The sequence below is a fragment of the Mya arenaria genome, chromosome 12 (genome assembly GCF_026914265.1).
Source record: "Mya arenaria isolate MELC-2E11 chromosome 12, ASM2691426v1".
Classification (NCBI taxonomy): Eukaryota; Metazoa; Mollusca; class Bivalvia; order Myida; family Myidae; genus Mya; species Mya arenaria.
Window position 1 is genome coordinate 19,691,879 of NC_069133.1, and position 16,978 is coordinate 19,708,856.

General features: G+C 34.9%; 1 long non-coding RNA gene across 1 annotated transcript; it reads left to right on the top strand.

Moving 5' to 3' along the window:
• The first annotated feature begins 2,011 nt into the window (after positions 1 to 2,011).
• LOC128211449 (uncharacterized) lies at positions 2,012 to 5,924 on the top strand. The gene is made up of 3 exons (XR_008257286.1): positions 2,012 to 2,078; positions 4,395 to 4,465; positions 5,077 to 5,924. It is a non-coding gene; the product is annotated as an uncharacterized LOC128211449 (long non-coding RNA).
• The last annotated feature ends 11,054 nt before the right edge of the window (positions 5,925 to 16,978 follow it).

Below are 16,978 nucleotides of genomic sequence, written 5' to 3' on the forward strand. Positions count from 1 at the left end.
AGTGTATCTGAAAATGACAGAGAATGGCCATGCACTTATGAAAGCTATGCCGTTATGAGTGTATCAGATGACATTTCCGCACAGAAATTGTGACGCCTCCAATACAGCAGTACTGACATAAATGATGAAACATGTATATCTGTCATGGAGCTGTGCTGGTTCTGTGGTGTCAAAACCACTGCAACTGGGCAATTCACTAGAAATATCTTTTCAGAAAAAAGAAACAACCAATACTTGGTAGCCTTTGTCACCCAGTGAACACCCAGAGCATCTAGTTACTTTGAGCATCTAGTTACTTAGAAGTAGCCTCATTAAGATCTCAAATAAACAAAAAGTGTATCAGAAAGCTTTCAAATACTGAATGAAGTGTAACTTTGAGGCAGGCTGCGAGCAAATATTTTCAAGGGCAGAAATATCGCAGAAGTTTGTAAACAATTATGCCAAGCTCTAGCTTGATGATTTAGGCCCAATTTCAAAGTGTTACTCAGTAACACGGCGGTGTAAATTTAATCAAACATCAATATAGTAACACAAAAATAAGGAATGGCTTTAAACTCTCTCACATTCATGCCACAATGTCTGATGACGGTCCTGTATGCCAACCAGGACGGAGAATATATGAAGCATGCACACACTCACAGCTTTGCTTGACTTTGCTAGGCTTTGCTAGGCTTTGCAGTGTTTAGTAGGACCGGTTATAGATAGTGACTGTAAAGAAATGTTGATAGCAGAAAAACGAAACTATCTTGATAAGGTTTTCTGGTGTTAAATTAACTGACAATTAAGTGTTCATAATTTGTCGGAAAAAAGTGTCAAAGCTAAAATCTATACTGCAAATTCAAAAAAAGTGGTGAGCTGGAGTGATTTTACATATATATAACAAGAAGGACAATTTGTTATGGACCGTGACCTAGAAGTGAAAACCAGATTTTGGAATATCACAGCTTATATGCAGTGTACAGCAATGAAATTTCACACAAAAGTTTCTGAGGGTATAGGCACCTAGCTTCTAAAAGGATTTTACCAAGGTTTGTATAATTTTAGTTTTATTTAAATTTTAAAATTTTGACATTTTTTTTTTAAAGATTTGCCTGCCCCTGTCTGAACACTTAAATTCTTGGGCTTTGGACTATTGTCTGCAACTTCAAAACCTGACTTTTTGGAACAGGACACATTTTTCTAATATTTTATCCATTTTGACTGCAATATAAGTTGTATTTATCAATAATTCAGGTAAAAAAATGACATTATTTCCATTTAATACCTGGTAGTTATTTGTTAATTTGTTTTATTCATTGATAGGTTTATTGAAGAGTGTCATGAACACACAAAAGGCACCTTAAATCTGCCCCGCATTCGATTTGTCGGAAACTGCTTCTCATCACAAGCTAATCAGAACAGTGTAAGTACCCTCTTTGCGCCCCTATTAGATACACTATATGTGACGTCACACGTGTGAAAAATATATCGACAATAGCAGCTTGAGCTGTAGTTATCTAAAATGTGAACAATTTTAGTAGGTATTTCAACACATATAAATAATTCAATAAAAACGTATAAAAACTGTCGGAAACTGCTTCTCAGTCAGTATTAAAATGAAAATAGACAACAATGAAACTTAGATAATTGCATATTTATTAAATGCAAAGAGTTACAGATAAATGTCATCTGTTTATAGGAGGAAAATATTGTTGGTGTACCGGCAGCGTGTATCTTTAATATTTTTTCTGATAATACTTGCCATGTCTTGACATTTTGCCGATAAATCACAAATTGTTTACAAATTTTGCTGTCATTTTGCTCCGCGTGACCGAGCGCTTTACGGCCAGCGCTTTACTTTAGACTGGTACCCTTCGTTACTTTTTGATTTTTTGTAGAAAAGAGAATAAGGGTACCAGTCTACTTTACTTAGGAGCGTCAATCGGAACTCCTCGGCTAGTATCAAGATATGGCCTCGGATATAATACGGGTCGTAAGAAAATAGTCCATCATGGCCGACCAAGAAGATGTTCAAACAACCAAGAGATATGTTAGTCCAAAGACAGAATGAGGAGCAAACTTTTACCACTTATTTGTGTGTAAGTGTTATTTTTATACTTAGTGTATTTTAATAAAATATAAAAATAGTTTTAAAAGCGCCCTAATGAGAAACTAATTGGAAATGTCATTAATTCTTAGTGGGTGGGGTAAAGGGGTGCAGGACGAAGTGTACCATTTCACAAGTGAACCAGTTCCTAAGTGTACCATTTCAGGACCAAGTGAACCACATATGTATTATATAGTGGCTATTGTGTGATGGCACACTGCCTGAAAGGTGATAATAACTAGTAATTATCGCCATTTGAATGCATTACTTCACACATTAGCCACACTGTTAAAGATGTTTGTTTAGCTGTTAGAAATTGAAAAGGCATGAAACTTAAGACTTTTACGTTTCATGACATTTAAAATAGTAGCTTTTTTCACTTCATGAAAGTAACATAAATACAATAGATGCATAAATATTATGATATTTATTACAAATCAATAAATTAACAACACATGTTACAGTACAAATAATTGATATAATTGAAACTATCCAAAATAAACCTTTTAAAGATATGACGAATAAGCAAATATATATGTATATGGTATTGTTCATAAGTCCATTGTGGATAATAAAGTCAAACAATTCAAAATAAATGTATTTCATAATCTTGTAGCAACAAATTTAAATTTATTTACATGGAAGTTGAAGGATTGCCCTTAATGTATTTATTGTAATGAAGTAGAAGGCTACGAACACTTTTATAAATGTCCATTTTTGACAACTTTCTGGAATGCTATACATGAGATTTTTTAAAGATGTGGAATACAAAAAGAAGTTAAGGATATATAGTAATAGGTTATAAAATTGACCAAAAAGAGTATAATATTGTAAACATTGTTTTTAGTCAGATTGCCTATTGCATTTATAAGACATACTTTATTTGTGAAAGGAGATCCAAACCGATAAATATTATGTACCATTTATATAATGATTTGAAAGTTCTTCAAACTCACTTGAACAATAAAAGCAATTCAAATCGTTTTTTGAACACTTTTGTTAATGAAATCACAATATATCACAATATATCACAATATATTTGAAATTTGAAAGTTTTGAACACTTTTGTTAATGAAATCACAATATATCACAATATATCACAATATACGATTAAGGCATAATCAAATGTTTACTATTCACCTCATTTGTTAAATGATACTGTTCCACTTATATATGTATATATATTGTATGTAATGTTTGTTTTATATAAAAAAAAAATAGACGTGTTGTCATGAACTAGCAGTTCCAAATAGAAAAAAAATAATTGATATAATAAAAGTCATATGTCACTATGTTTGTTCACAGCTTCTGTAAGTGAGCTGTTTACAAACTGATAAGGCCAATTAAAATTTGAGTACAATTATCCATTAATTACACTTAAGACTTATTTGTTTTTGGGACATGATTGAGGTGTAAATAACAAACATAGAGAAGTTTTTGAACATATATTGAATCAAATTCAACAAAGTAGGATGTATTGTTTAAATATTCATTATAATAATTAAAAAAAGGTATTTTGTTGTTCATTTTTCTTTTCTTTTTTCAAAACATTTTTATATCAAAATACAAAATTCTAATAATTAAACACTTTGATATGATTAACAATATATTCTCATTACCTATAAATTGAATCATTTATAACCAGGAAAATAAAATCTGAAACATAATATAACATTAAGACAATATTCCCATAGATGGTTCACTACGTCTCACCAAGTGGTTCACTTAGTCCTGGTTCACTTGGGAAGTGGTTCACTTAGTCCTACATTCGGGGTAAAGTCTTCTTTCATTTGACAGATTCTAATTCAGTAAATTACAATTTTGAAGCTCCAGTGATCAGTGGCAAAAAATAAAAAAAACAAATACTCTATTTGATTTTTTTTAATAACAAATAAGTCAGAATCTGACTTGACTTAGATCGATAATAGGTTAGACTTTCTTTCTCAGTGTATTTATCTCATACATTTCATATCATTAACTTTCATTTTTTATAATTAAAATTTACATTCTTTTAGCCAAGGATGTATGGTTTATATGTCCGTGAGTGTTGGTATGGAACAACTTAATGTAATGGCACAATTGAATGCCTCAGCCTGCTCACTAATATAGTTCTCTAAATAAATTAGATCTTCATTCTATTGGTTTAACAAAATGAGTTTGAACGCATAAACCAGCATACATTTCTTTCAAGACTAAATTCTATGATATCCACCAGTGGCGGTGATGCAGAAACATTGAAAAATGCTGACATTTTTACTGTGCCAATGAAATGCAGACATTTAAATTTTAATCTTATTGTCATTTTCAGAGAAGAGTATGGTACCAGGGGTACAGCTGACTCTGATTCCCGGCTTCTTCTAATGAAAAAAGGCAGATGAGGTAATGGTTGTGCTATTTTCGAAATTCGGACAATAATTTAACAGTCAAGTATCTTATTGGTTTAAGCCCAAAAGTACCTGCATGTTTGTACAATTAACCAACAAGGATTGACAATATTAAAATATCAACATTGTAGATGAATTTAAACATGATAACAATTTCATTTCATATTTTTTAATTTACCAGTAGTCCAGAGCTAAAAGCTGCTCTCTCACAGATTGACAGTTCTTCTTGGTCATTCTTCAAAAGCCCAAAGGAGTAATTAAATTAAATTTACACATATAATTAATAATATGGCTTAAAGCAATTGCAAATTATTTTTTTTCCAAACAATTGAAATCTGTTCTATTATGTGTGACCTTATATGACTAGTTGGAGGAATTTTTACCAAATTTTCAAACTTGTATATAAAAGACTGTGATCTGATATTATGTCAGCAGTCTAATATCACTGGTTTCCATACATTTGCACAATAATTGCCAATTGGCTCGTTTAAAGATAAAAATAAAAAAGGTGTCAGAACAGTAAAACTGAGGATGCAGCTTTAAATTGGTGTTGCACTTCATGTATATAATTCCTATTATTGTTGTATTTTCTGTTTTCTATTTCAGGCACTGGACTCCGAATGTAATCAAAAATGCCATTGTATGAGGATTGACCTGCAATGCATGGAAATCATCTAACACAACTGCAACGCATACCTTGGAAAAATGAGTGCAAGATGGAAACAAAGCGTTCAGTGGAACATCTTGTCATCTCAAATATTTGATGACTTACATACTGATGTGAAGTTGAAGATAAAAGTCATCTGTTGGTCCGTGATAATTAAATAAATCCGAACATATATTTTAAAAGGGTAAAATGGTAAAGGATTTATATATGCTTTAAGTGGTTTTCCTATATAATGGAGGAAAGATAACTACAAAAACAGAAACAGATGGCATCGGCAGACCAAATAAAGGAGAACTATTTTGTTCAGTTCAATTTTTAAGACTTCAGAAAATCTGTTAATAGGGCACATCCTTGCAAATGCCATATTGTAAACTGTGTTCTTTAAAATGTGAAAAGGTGAAAGTGGTCTAGAGGATTAGCCCCAAATTCAAGGTTGTGAGTTCAAGACCTCCAAGATACTTTCTCTTGACCTCAGGAAAAGGATGTCCATACTTGTTTCTTCTTAGGCAACAGACTTAAGAGTGATTTTGTAAGCTTCCAGCTTGCATAGCAATCTGATAAGGCATAAAATAAGATACTAGCTGACTTGCAAACAGTTTTTCCATTTGTGTTGATTTATTTATCAGTCTGTTGGAATGTTTATTAGAAGTGATGCGCATTGCTTACTGCAACCAATATTTATTTTCTTTATTAAGTTGAATTTAAAGAACACATAACATGACCTTTGATTTTACAGATGCATGTTTATTTCGTTGATTGTATGAGTTTATTTTCTCAACTGATGTAATAAAAGTTATTCTGAATGACTGTCCTTTTTTGTTTGAAGAAAATGTGTTGAGGTTTTGGCATAGCATAGTGTCATCATCATCATCATCATGTTGTGTACAAATAAAACATTCAAAACAATGTATTAAAAACCAAACTGTCAAGCCAAGTACTCAAAGAGGCACAAGGATATTGCTAAAGAGACCGGTAATACAATTAGACAAATAAAATGTAAAGAAAGATCTATAATTCTGACACATGGTTATGCTTTAAATAGTCCTCTCATTGTGTGTTTATGGTTAAAGTGGAGACATACAGTATATTTTGTAATGAAGACTTAAATTTGTATGGCAACTTAAAGCTATATGTGGGGATTAAGCGCCAGAAATATTGTGAAGTCTCCCAAAAGACTCAATGCACTTAAAAGGGCTTGGCACAGAAATGAAAGTAAAAATGGGAGCAAAACCTTATTTATCATTAGTTTTACATTGGATTGCATACACATGGCTCTGTTATTACTTGACTAATATTAATAATAAAATTAAGAGACATGTTGATCCAAACTGTAATTATTCTTGTTTGCATTTTATTGAGTTGGACATAAAAGAGTCATTTGGTGAAGAGTAATCTAAAGGCTAATTATTCAAAATAGATTAAGCATTATTGAAAAAAGTCTGGTATACATTGCTGAAAAGCTTAGTAACCTGGCTAAATATTTGTTTAAGGGTTTTATTTACAAAAATATAAATCAGTTGAGCATCTTATCAGTTACTCTTTTGGTGTTGTTGTTTTTAATAAAAAATGACAATTTACTCAAAGATATTGAGACTAATAATTATAGATTTAGACAAGTATAATGTGTAAGGAAACTTCTAATGAGTGGGTTTTATCCACAGCCAAGGAGGTAAAGTGAAGCATGATCTGCCTTGAACAAATACAATTTTAAGACAAGATCTGTCAACTTAGTGCACCAGTCAATTGTAACCCCCCCCCCCCACCCCAGGTCCGGGGGAATACTGGGGTTAACCAGGGGAAATGGGCTGTGTTTTTACCTATCAGGTGGCCCTGCAGTGCTGGTTGAATGTGGTGGTTTTATCTTCGCTTAAAATATAGAGTCCCTGGGATGTGGGGGCATTTGGCAGGGATTTTGCCATTGGATCGTCCGCGCAGGGTGGGGATTTTAGCCGGGGTTGGCTGTACTGAAAGTCAAAGTCCCCACTATTCCCTAGACCTGGGGAGGCCGTGGTTACAATTGTCTGGTGCATATCCACATGAACGTTGTATTGGTACTCTAACAATTGAGCTTACTGCGTGGATAGTCACCGCCCCACCTCAACCCCACAGAACTGTTTACACAAAAAAAATCTGCAGCCCAAACCCAATAATGCTGAAGTAAAGGCATGCATAGATTTCAGCTGGTAAAGCTGACTGGGTGCCAAGCTCACACCCATCCTACCACAATCCACAAAAGTCTGCACAATGCAATCAATGATTTTACAGAATAGTAATGTTGTTTTAATGGCAAGGCATGGTGTGAAAAATAACACGGCAAAGTATGACTTAAAACTTACATTTCATAGGGTATTCCTATAACTGTTGAGAAATTGTTGACATTTAGTCCATGCATGCATTTAATCCGATGTAATGATTCATGCATGCCATGAACCGTATGATATCATTTCAATGACTGTCAAGTACATTTTCTGTGTGCTCACGAGTTTTCTAGAGGAAATAGAGTGCTTCAACTATAAGAAAACATATAAATATTCATTAAACGAACATTTTTTGAGGTTACAATAAATATTTTCTCTTAAACAAGCACATTTAATTTAACACAATCCATTTCCTTGTTGTTACAATGGGCCTTCTTTACGCGGATTGAAAACGGTGTTAATCGCCGGCAGCCGCATCGCACTTTCGTATATACTACTATTTACGAGGTCTATCTCGAAGCTTGCCGGAGATGGCCGAGTTGTTACGATTGTTAGGAGCGTGCGTCTACTTGATCAGGTATCGATAAAAGCCGTCATTCGGTATTCTATGTGTATGCGAATTCACAACGCCGATCGGTAAATATTTCACTAAAATCGTCAAAGTTTTACACAACCTTTACCAGTTTTTACGCCGATTTGATAGAAAAACACTTTGTTCAGAAGTAACTATTGGGAATTGTGAATTTTTCTTCATATATTTTTGAATTTAGCGTTTTTTAGCGATTGTGAAAAGGCCGATATTCGGCGTCAAATTGTTTAAATAGTAAAAAAAATCACTGTATGCACATTAACTTGCAGTTGATGGAATAAATTAAAACGATGTCCTCTAAGCTGACTCTTGATTTCTGGGAATACCGGCTCAATCCATTGGCGCCAGATCTGGCGATAATGGCGGACGCGCGACGGTCTCCAAGTCTAACAATCGAGGGTCCCATCTTGCACAAACCTTACGTATGCCTAAATCATCCGTTAAAATCCTTTGCACACATTTAAAATTGTTTCTCAATGTTTTGATAAATGGTAAAAAATGGTGCAAATATGATAAGCTTTGAAGAAGAAAACTGATATTTTAATAGTAATAGTAATGAAATCACTGAAATTATGTTTACTTAGCAACTAAAGCAACAAACCAACCAGACCTACCAGTATGCTAATCTTTATTTAACTGCTAAATTTTAAAAACCCAAAACATACAGATAAGATCTGTGGAGCAGTTGTTTACGTAGTGTTATTGAAATGCATATATTTTTGTTGGTGGTTAGTTTAAATCCAACTGAAGCATTCCTAATCAATATAAACCTTAGTTCATCTTACAAATTAAATATTTGAATGATAGAAGATTTGTTTTCAGAAGATCAGCAATAATATTTTTTTCTTTAATTGTCTCAGTTTCAATACAAATGAAAAATGTAATGAACAAGTTCATAAGTGGTGTTCTATCTGAGAAGTTCCCTGGGTGTGAACCGCTTACTGTGTCATTGGCTTCCTTATCACCATTGAAGTTATCCAAGCTCGATCTAAGGCATTATTACTTCAATATGAGCAATTTGATCTGTCATTTTTTACAGATAATTGTGTATTCCAAAGGTATTCTTTTTGTACATTGAACTCATGACGATATTTGAACTCATGACATCCAGCACCGCTGTCAGATTATCTTACCACTATGCCATCTAGCAACCTTTTTACCCGTCTTCCCTAATTGGCAAACAGATAATTTTTAGAAAATTTGTTATTTGGTGGTACTGGGTGAGTACCTAAATCAGAACACTTTCGGCACTATTTTTGAGATATATTTAGTTTGACTTGCATCACAACTACAAAATTTTCGATCAGCATACTAGGATTCAAGATCAATTGGTTGATATAAATGTCATTTTTCAACATACTACCAATCTGCGTGAAAAGTACCTTACCATGGCGGAGTGTACTAGGGAACGGTAGAACCAGGATGAAACATGCAGACCATAATTGTGAGGACAAATTTCCCATGTTAATGGCATACAGACAAGGACGAATGGTACTTGTGAACACGTGGCTAGAAAAATGGAAGTTATTTTTAAACCAAAAGTGGTCAAAGAAGACACAGGAAATACAACGTGTAATCAACACTGAGAGGACGAGACGCAGGAAGACAAACGTCGGGAAAAGAAATAGAGGAAGCACCAAAAGCTACGCTTATCTTAATGAGAGGGACAATGTCGATGTGCCCGCCAGCAAAGAAGGATTGGAGCAGGGTTGTTGAAGTGTTTTAGACGCACCGATTGGCGAATTAAAGTTACCACCGAAAGGCCTGCAAAACATGACACCGGAACAAAAGTTAATGTCAACCCACGTTTGGAGCAATTAAAATATCGAAGCTGATGGTTTGTGGTGATTTGAAAAGCAATGTTCTGAAAAAGTATTTCCTTATTGGCGGCGACTTTTATAAAAGGCTTAAACCAGGTTATACATGTGAGGCCGAGTAATTAACAAAATACGTATGAAATTATTTCAATACATCGTAACTCTTAAACTTTAATGATGAAGTGTTTTGAAACACTACAGGAACATTGTAAAAAATAAAATAAATATCTTGATGATTCCTTCGCCCGCTAGAAAATAAGACACACCTTTTTACACATGCATTGCATTTTAATAGCTTGTTCTAAGTTTGTGAATCTTAATTCCAAACGAAAGGCGATGACAGACATAATGGTTTATATTTATGTATTTTTATAGTGCATAATCCTAGTTAACAGAAGGTTTTTGTTGCATGCTACCTTAAATAACTCTGCTTTATTTTGCCGTTCTGCATTTGTAACTTCAGGCAAATCATCAAAAGAAACGTTCATCTATTCTTCCTTTTCTGGAGAAATCTCAGCAGCAGCAGCAGCAGCAGCAGCAGCAGTTTCCTCACTCAATTCCGGCTCAAACAACTCAAAACTACCAAAAAGATCTTTATACAAGTCGAAATCTAACCGATCATCCGCCATGTTTACTCTGTGCTACAAACGAACGTTCATCTTCCAGTTCTCCGCAATCAATTTATTTTCCTTGATAATAAAACGATAAAACAAGATCAATATTTTTAAAAGGTTTATTGTTCAGTTGTTTCTTTATTTTAAAGCTGCACTCTCACAGATTGAACGTTTTGACAACTTTTTTTTAATTTTTTGTCTTGGAACGAGCCAATTATTGCGAAAACTAACGGAAACTAGTTATATAAGACTGCTGACAAAGAATTAGATCGCAGATTTTTATATTTAAGAACAAAAAATGATGATTAATGCATTTTTCTTAAACCGTAAGTAACGGTTTACGCCATATAACATTAATTTTCGGACAGAAATACGAAAATCTGCGATCTGATCTTTTGTCAGCAATCTTTTATCATTGGATTGCAGATATTTACGCAAAAATCTGCTCTTTCCAAGACAAAAAAGTTGTAAAAACGGTCAATCTGTGAGAGTGCAACTTTAATCCCAAATATTTTTAAGAAGGAAAATGCACATGTTAAATGCGGTAACTTATTTTAAATAACTGCCTACTATGATGTGACTTCATGTAAAATGAAAGTAGTCCGGTATATTAATAAGCTGATTTGCATACACGAATGCTTTATGAAGAAATGAATGAACGTCACATGGGTTGTTTTATCCAATAGGATTTAAGCATTTACTCGCACCTGCTCAAAGTTGTAATTATACAGTAATAAAATAAACTAGCTTTCCACGCTGTACGGTCAGTCCCACGCGTTAACTAACAAACCACTGTTTATTATTTTCCGTCAACTTCCTTAAATGAACTGCCTTCCGGCAATTGCGATTCTCATCTGATGAACGCAACCTCTTCGGATATGTTCACTTCGTGAGTAATCGCATAGCAATATACATATATATTGAAAATGATCTTGGTGTCAGCAAGCCATGGTAAACGTATATCAACATGTAAGAAGGTATTAATTTACCCGCGTAATCGTGACGGCATTTGAAACAAACTGTTTCCGGTTACGATCGAGTCGTTCTATTCACAGAACAGGTGACAAAATACTCTTTTTAAAGTAAATGAAGTATTTTTAGCAATTTTGAATGGAAAAATGTGCTATTGGTGTAAATATAAGAAATGAATAGCGTAGTTGATGTCATTATCGGGGAAATGATCGCAAAAGGGCTGGTTAAAATACGCGTAGTGTCCTTCGGACTTCACACACTTTAATCAACCCAAAACTTGCGTTCATACCCCGATTAGGACAAAAATCCCGCAATATATCTCTTAAATTGTTACTTTATCATAACGATGACCCGTTTAAAATGCTGAACCTTCAAGTTTTAACTTTTTTAAAAGAATGAAAAAAGTGAAGTTTAAGTGCTTAAAATCCTAAACATTCTTAACACTGCTTTTATCTTTTAATAGTTAAGTTCAATTGTATATTCGATTTTTTATGTTATTTATATGCATGTCAGGGATTTGGTACACTGGCACACAACATAGTTTCCAGACGCTACGTTTTCGCGTAGTCTAAAACGAACAGCCGAACCTACAAATTCATTCCGATTCCGCTATGCTGTCAAAAGCAAACGTATTACGACATAAACAAGACAAAACTTTGAATACCTAACAAGAGCTGTCACAGTATGTGACGAATGCCCCCGAATGTGACATTGACCTGTGAACAAGGTCAGTACATGAAAAGTTGATCTTGCCTTTACATGTCAAATACATATGGCATATTCTGCCAGCTCTATTTTATAGCGGTACCGGGGGCACGTATTACTCAAGAGTGCAGATAGTGTAACCCTTTATTGATGAATCAAGCGGTAAAAGACTGAAAATATACAAACAGACATTGTTAAAGAAAATGACAGAAATGACACACATTCAATGAATTACATATACAAACATGTTTACAACAATGCCCAAAGCTTTTAGATTAAGAAATTAACAATGATATTTGAATGCTAATTGGTGTTTGGACTAATTGTACAGTACACTTTACAAGAGGTGAAATTAAATTGGTACGAAGTAACATAGGTACGAAAGTTTATACAAATATTTAGAGCGAAACTCCTCATACAGCCTTAACCATTAATCACAGAAGTGAAAAATCATACAAGTAAGACATACAGTCAATAAAATATAGAAACTTACACTGTGAGGGGGCAAGAATTGACTAAAATTGAGATTGCGGGAAAATTTCTTCCATTAAAGTAAGTACAAGTTGAGTGAATAAATTCAAACCATTTTCAAAGGTTACACAGCACTATTAGTTTTCTTCTATAAACTGTGAAGATCGAGAGGAGTTCAGAACATGGCAAGTTATTTTAAATTTCCTCTGAACTTAAAAAATACCACCCATATTTGACAACCTACACTCTAATGACCTTATATTCAGCATTCCATTGTGAAATAAACACTAAGTGTATCTTTCACCTTAGAGGTAGTGACATGGGTCTTGCACGCGACACGTCGTCTTGGTATGTCGAACACATGTGGCAAGTTATTTTAAAGTCTATCCATACAAGAGAAAGTTACAAACCGGACACGACAACCTATACTCTATGTCCTTATATGCAGCATTCCATTGTGAAATAAACACCTAAGTGTGACCTTGACCTTAGAGGTAAAGTCTCGGGTCTTGCACGCGATACGTCGTCTTGGTATTACGAACACATGTGGCAAGTTATTTTAAAGTCTGTCCATACAAGAGAAAGTTACAGCCCGGACACGACAGCCTATACTCTATGTCCTTATATGCAGCATTCCATTATGAATAAACACTAAAGTGTGACCTTGCCCTTAGAGGTAAGGTCACGGGTCTTGCACGCGACACGTCGTCCTGGTATGTCAAACACAAGCGGCAAGTTATTTTAAAATCTGTCTTAACAAGGGAAAGTTACAGCCCGGACACGATAACCTATACTCTATGTCCTTATATATGCAGCTTTTCATTGTGAATAAACACTAAGTGTGACCTTGACCTTAGAGATAGGGAACGGGTCTTGTCTGCAACACGTCGTCTTGGTATGTCAAACACATGTGGCAAGTCATTATAAAATTTGTCCATACAAGAGAAAGTAACAGCCCGGACACAACAACCTAGAAAAATGTCCTTATATATGCAGCATTCCATTGTGAATAACACAAATTGTGACCTTAGAGGTAGGGACACAGGTCTTGCATGCGACAAGTCCTCTTGATGTGTCCAACACATGTGGCAAGTTATTTTAAAATAGGTCCATACAAGAGAAAGTTACAGCCCGGACATGACAACCTATACTCTATGTCCTTATATGCAGCACTCCATTGTGAATAAACACCTAAGTGTGACCTTGACCTTAGAGGAAGGGACACGGGTCTTACACGCGACACGTCGTCTTGGTATGTCAAACACATGTGGCAAGTCATTTTAAAATTTGTCCATACAAGAGAAAGTAACAGCCCGGACACAACAACCTAGGAAAATGTCCTTCTATATGCAGCATTCCATTGTGAATAACACAATGTGTGACCTTAGAGGTAGGGATACAGGTCTTGCATGCGACGAGTCCTCTTGATGTGTCCAACACATGTGGCAAGTTATTTTAAAATAGGTCCATACAAGAGAAAGTTACAGTCCGGACTCGACAACCTTTACTCTATGTCCTTTTTTGCAGCACTCCATTGTGTATAAACATCTAAGTGTGACCTTGACCTTAGAGGTAGGGACACGGGTTTTGCACGCGACACGTCGTCTTGGTATGTCGAACACATGTGGCAAGTTATTATAAAATGTGTCCATACAAGAGAAAGTTACAGTCCGGACTCGACAACCTTTACTCTATGTCCTTTTATGCAGCACTCCATTGTGTATAAACACCTAAGTGTGACCTTGACCTTAGAGGTAGGGACACGGGTCTTGGTATGCGGAACACATGTGGCAAGTTATCTTAAAATATGTCCAAACAAAGGAAATTTACAGCCCGGACAGAACAACCTATGCTCTATGTCCTTATATGCAGCACTCCATTGTGAAGAAACACTAAGCGTGACATTGACCTTAGAGGACGGGACACGGATCTTGCACGGGACACATCGTCTTGGCATGTGGAACACATGTGGCAAGTTATTTTAAAACCTGTCCATAAAAGGGAAAGTTATAGCCCGGACACGACAACCTATACTCTATATCCTTATATGCAGCACTCCATTGTGAATAAACACTAAGCGTGACATTGACCTTAGTGGTATGAACACGGGTTTTGCACGCGACACGTCGTCTTGGTATGTGGAACACATATGGCAAGTTATTTTAAAATATGTCCTTAAAAGGGAAAGTTACAGCCCGGACACGACAACCTATACTCTATGTCCTTATATGCAGCACTCCATTGTGAATAAACACTAAGTGTGACCTTGACCTTAGAGGTAGGAACACGGGTTTTGCACGCGACACGTCGTCTTGGTATGTGGAACACATGTGGCAAGTTATTTTAAAATATGTCCTTAAAAGGGAAAGGTTCAGCCCGGACACGAGTTATTGAGCCTAACAAACGGACGGATGGACGGACGGACGGACGAACGTACGGTGCGATTTTAATATGCCCACCTTCGGGGGCATAAAAACGAATTCTGTTTAATAACAGTGTTTTAAACACTGTTATTAAACAGAATTCGTTTTTATAATATAGTCATTAAGAAAACATTTGTTTATATACATATTTTTGGTAACAGAAACTATATAATTTCCAATTTAAGCCCAAATCAAAACAATCATCAAGAAATTAGTCAGTGCCTTCCTCCTATGGAAAGAACTGTTAATACTAAACAAATAACGTTAAATTTCCTATGATTGTATTATTGTATTCAAGGCAACCAAGACGGCGCTGAGAAATAAATAACCGCCATAAATATAACAAAAATTGCCTTAACAGCAACACCAGTTTGTAGGTTCAGTGTTTTTCTGTATAGTCTTCCAGCCCAGTGAGTGTTCGTTATTTTGTCACATTATCGCTTTGGTCCTTTGCCATTTGATAGTAAGTCAAGTTCATTCAGTAAAGGCACGAAATATAAAATCCTGATTAAAGAGTAGCGCAAGCAAAGAAATCGTAGGTTCAGAACTTTAATCGATGCAAACGAAATTAAGTTTAAACCCCTACTTAAAATAAATGTAGTGTACAGTGCTCAGTGATTACACAATAACCCATGGTTATTTTTTTGTAGTTGTGTTTTGACTTGTATTAGATATGAAATATAGAAAATTCATTTATTTGTTAAAACACGGATGAAAAACTGATTGGTTTTGGGCGCCGACTTTAATTTGAAATAATATGTACTAAGATATACCTGTGTTAGAGATTAATACATATTCATTAATATATGGTTATGATCAACCATGCTTTAAGTTGTTAGCCGCTCCGGATATCACGGAGAACGGATGATAAGTCGAATATGGATTTTACGTGGATTCCACACGTTGCAGGTCACAAACAACTAAATAATGTTTTTTTATAATTTTATGTCATATATTGAACTCCCGATTTACATGAGAAATAACACTCGACTAACTATCATGTGTTAAGAAAATAAGAAAAACAAAACGGTGGACAACTACAATCTAAGGATTTCGCTACCGATTTCGCCTGATTGGTTGCGATAGGCCATTTTGGATTATTTGGCCTTAAATTGGTCTTGGCGCAAATGACCAACCTGAACTCATCACCAAGTATCAAGGCTTGAGAAGTTATAAAGAGAGTGTCCCTAAGCCTAGTGGTTAAGTGTTCGCTTCAGATGCGGAAGGTCTCGAGTTCAAACCGTTATTATAGGGTTTATTGAAAGGGTATTAATATTAGGGCTAATATGTTTTCAATATTGATTCACACATACGAAAATTGTTTCCCCTGAATCGGTGCTTTACACCGAGTACGTTAAACAACCAAGAAGTCTACGGTATCGCACCGGACACATTTGCTTGTATCTCACTCCGGTTCTTCGAGTCGTCTAGTTCTTGATTGGCTAGCAAATGTATTCTTCTCATGTCAATTATGAAATTTTAGCACACTTTAGATCGTGATGGTGTCACGGCGTGGACAAATTAAAATACAGCCAATGGGCGCGTGGAGGCCTATAAAACTATAAATAATATACAAATAATATATAAATAAATACAAGCTTCTACATTTTTTGGTCATCAAACATCAACTTAATCTTACCTATAAATGTAATCCTAATTCAATGTTAATATTTTACCATTTTTCTTTTCTAAATTTAAAAATGAAAGAAATGTTATAATAAAAAGAGGTTTGTTAAGAGCTTTGGAGAACTTTTATAAGTTTACACGGGACCCTTTAAACAGCGAAACATTACTAATATAGTATGATATTATCATATCTCCTTTGGAAAATTTGTGAACTTATTTACCAGTAGATATAGATGTTATTACACTCGATAAAATTGTTTTCCTTTGTCAAGCTGTTTTATAAAACATCTGCTGTCAAGATAAAGGCTAGACAAGTTATCAATCGGGGATTTGCCAATGTAAAGTTAAACCATGTGAGTTCACGCTACAATGTGTTTACAATGTTCCGATCGCGACGATACTTGTGACTATTAATACACCGACAAC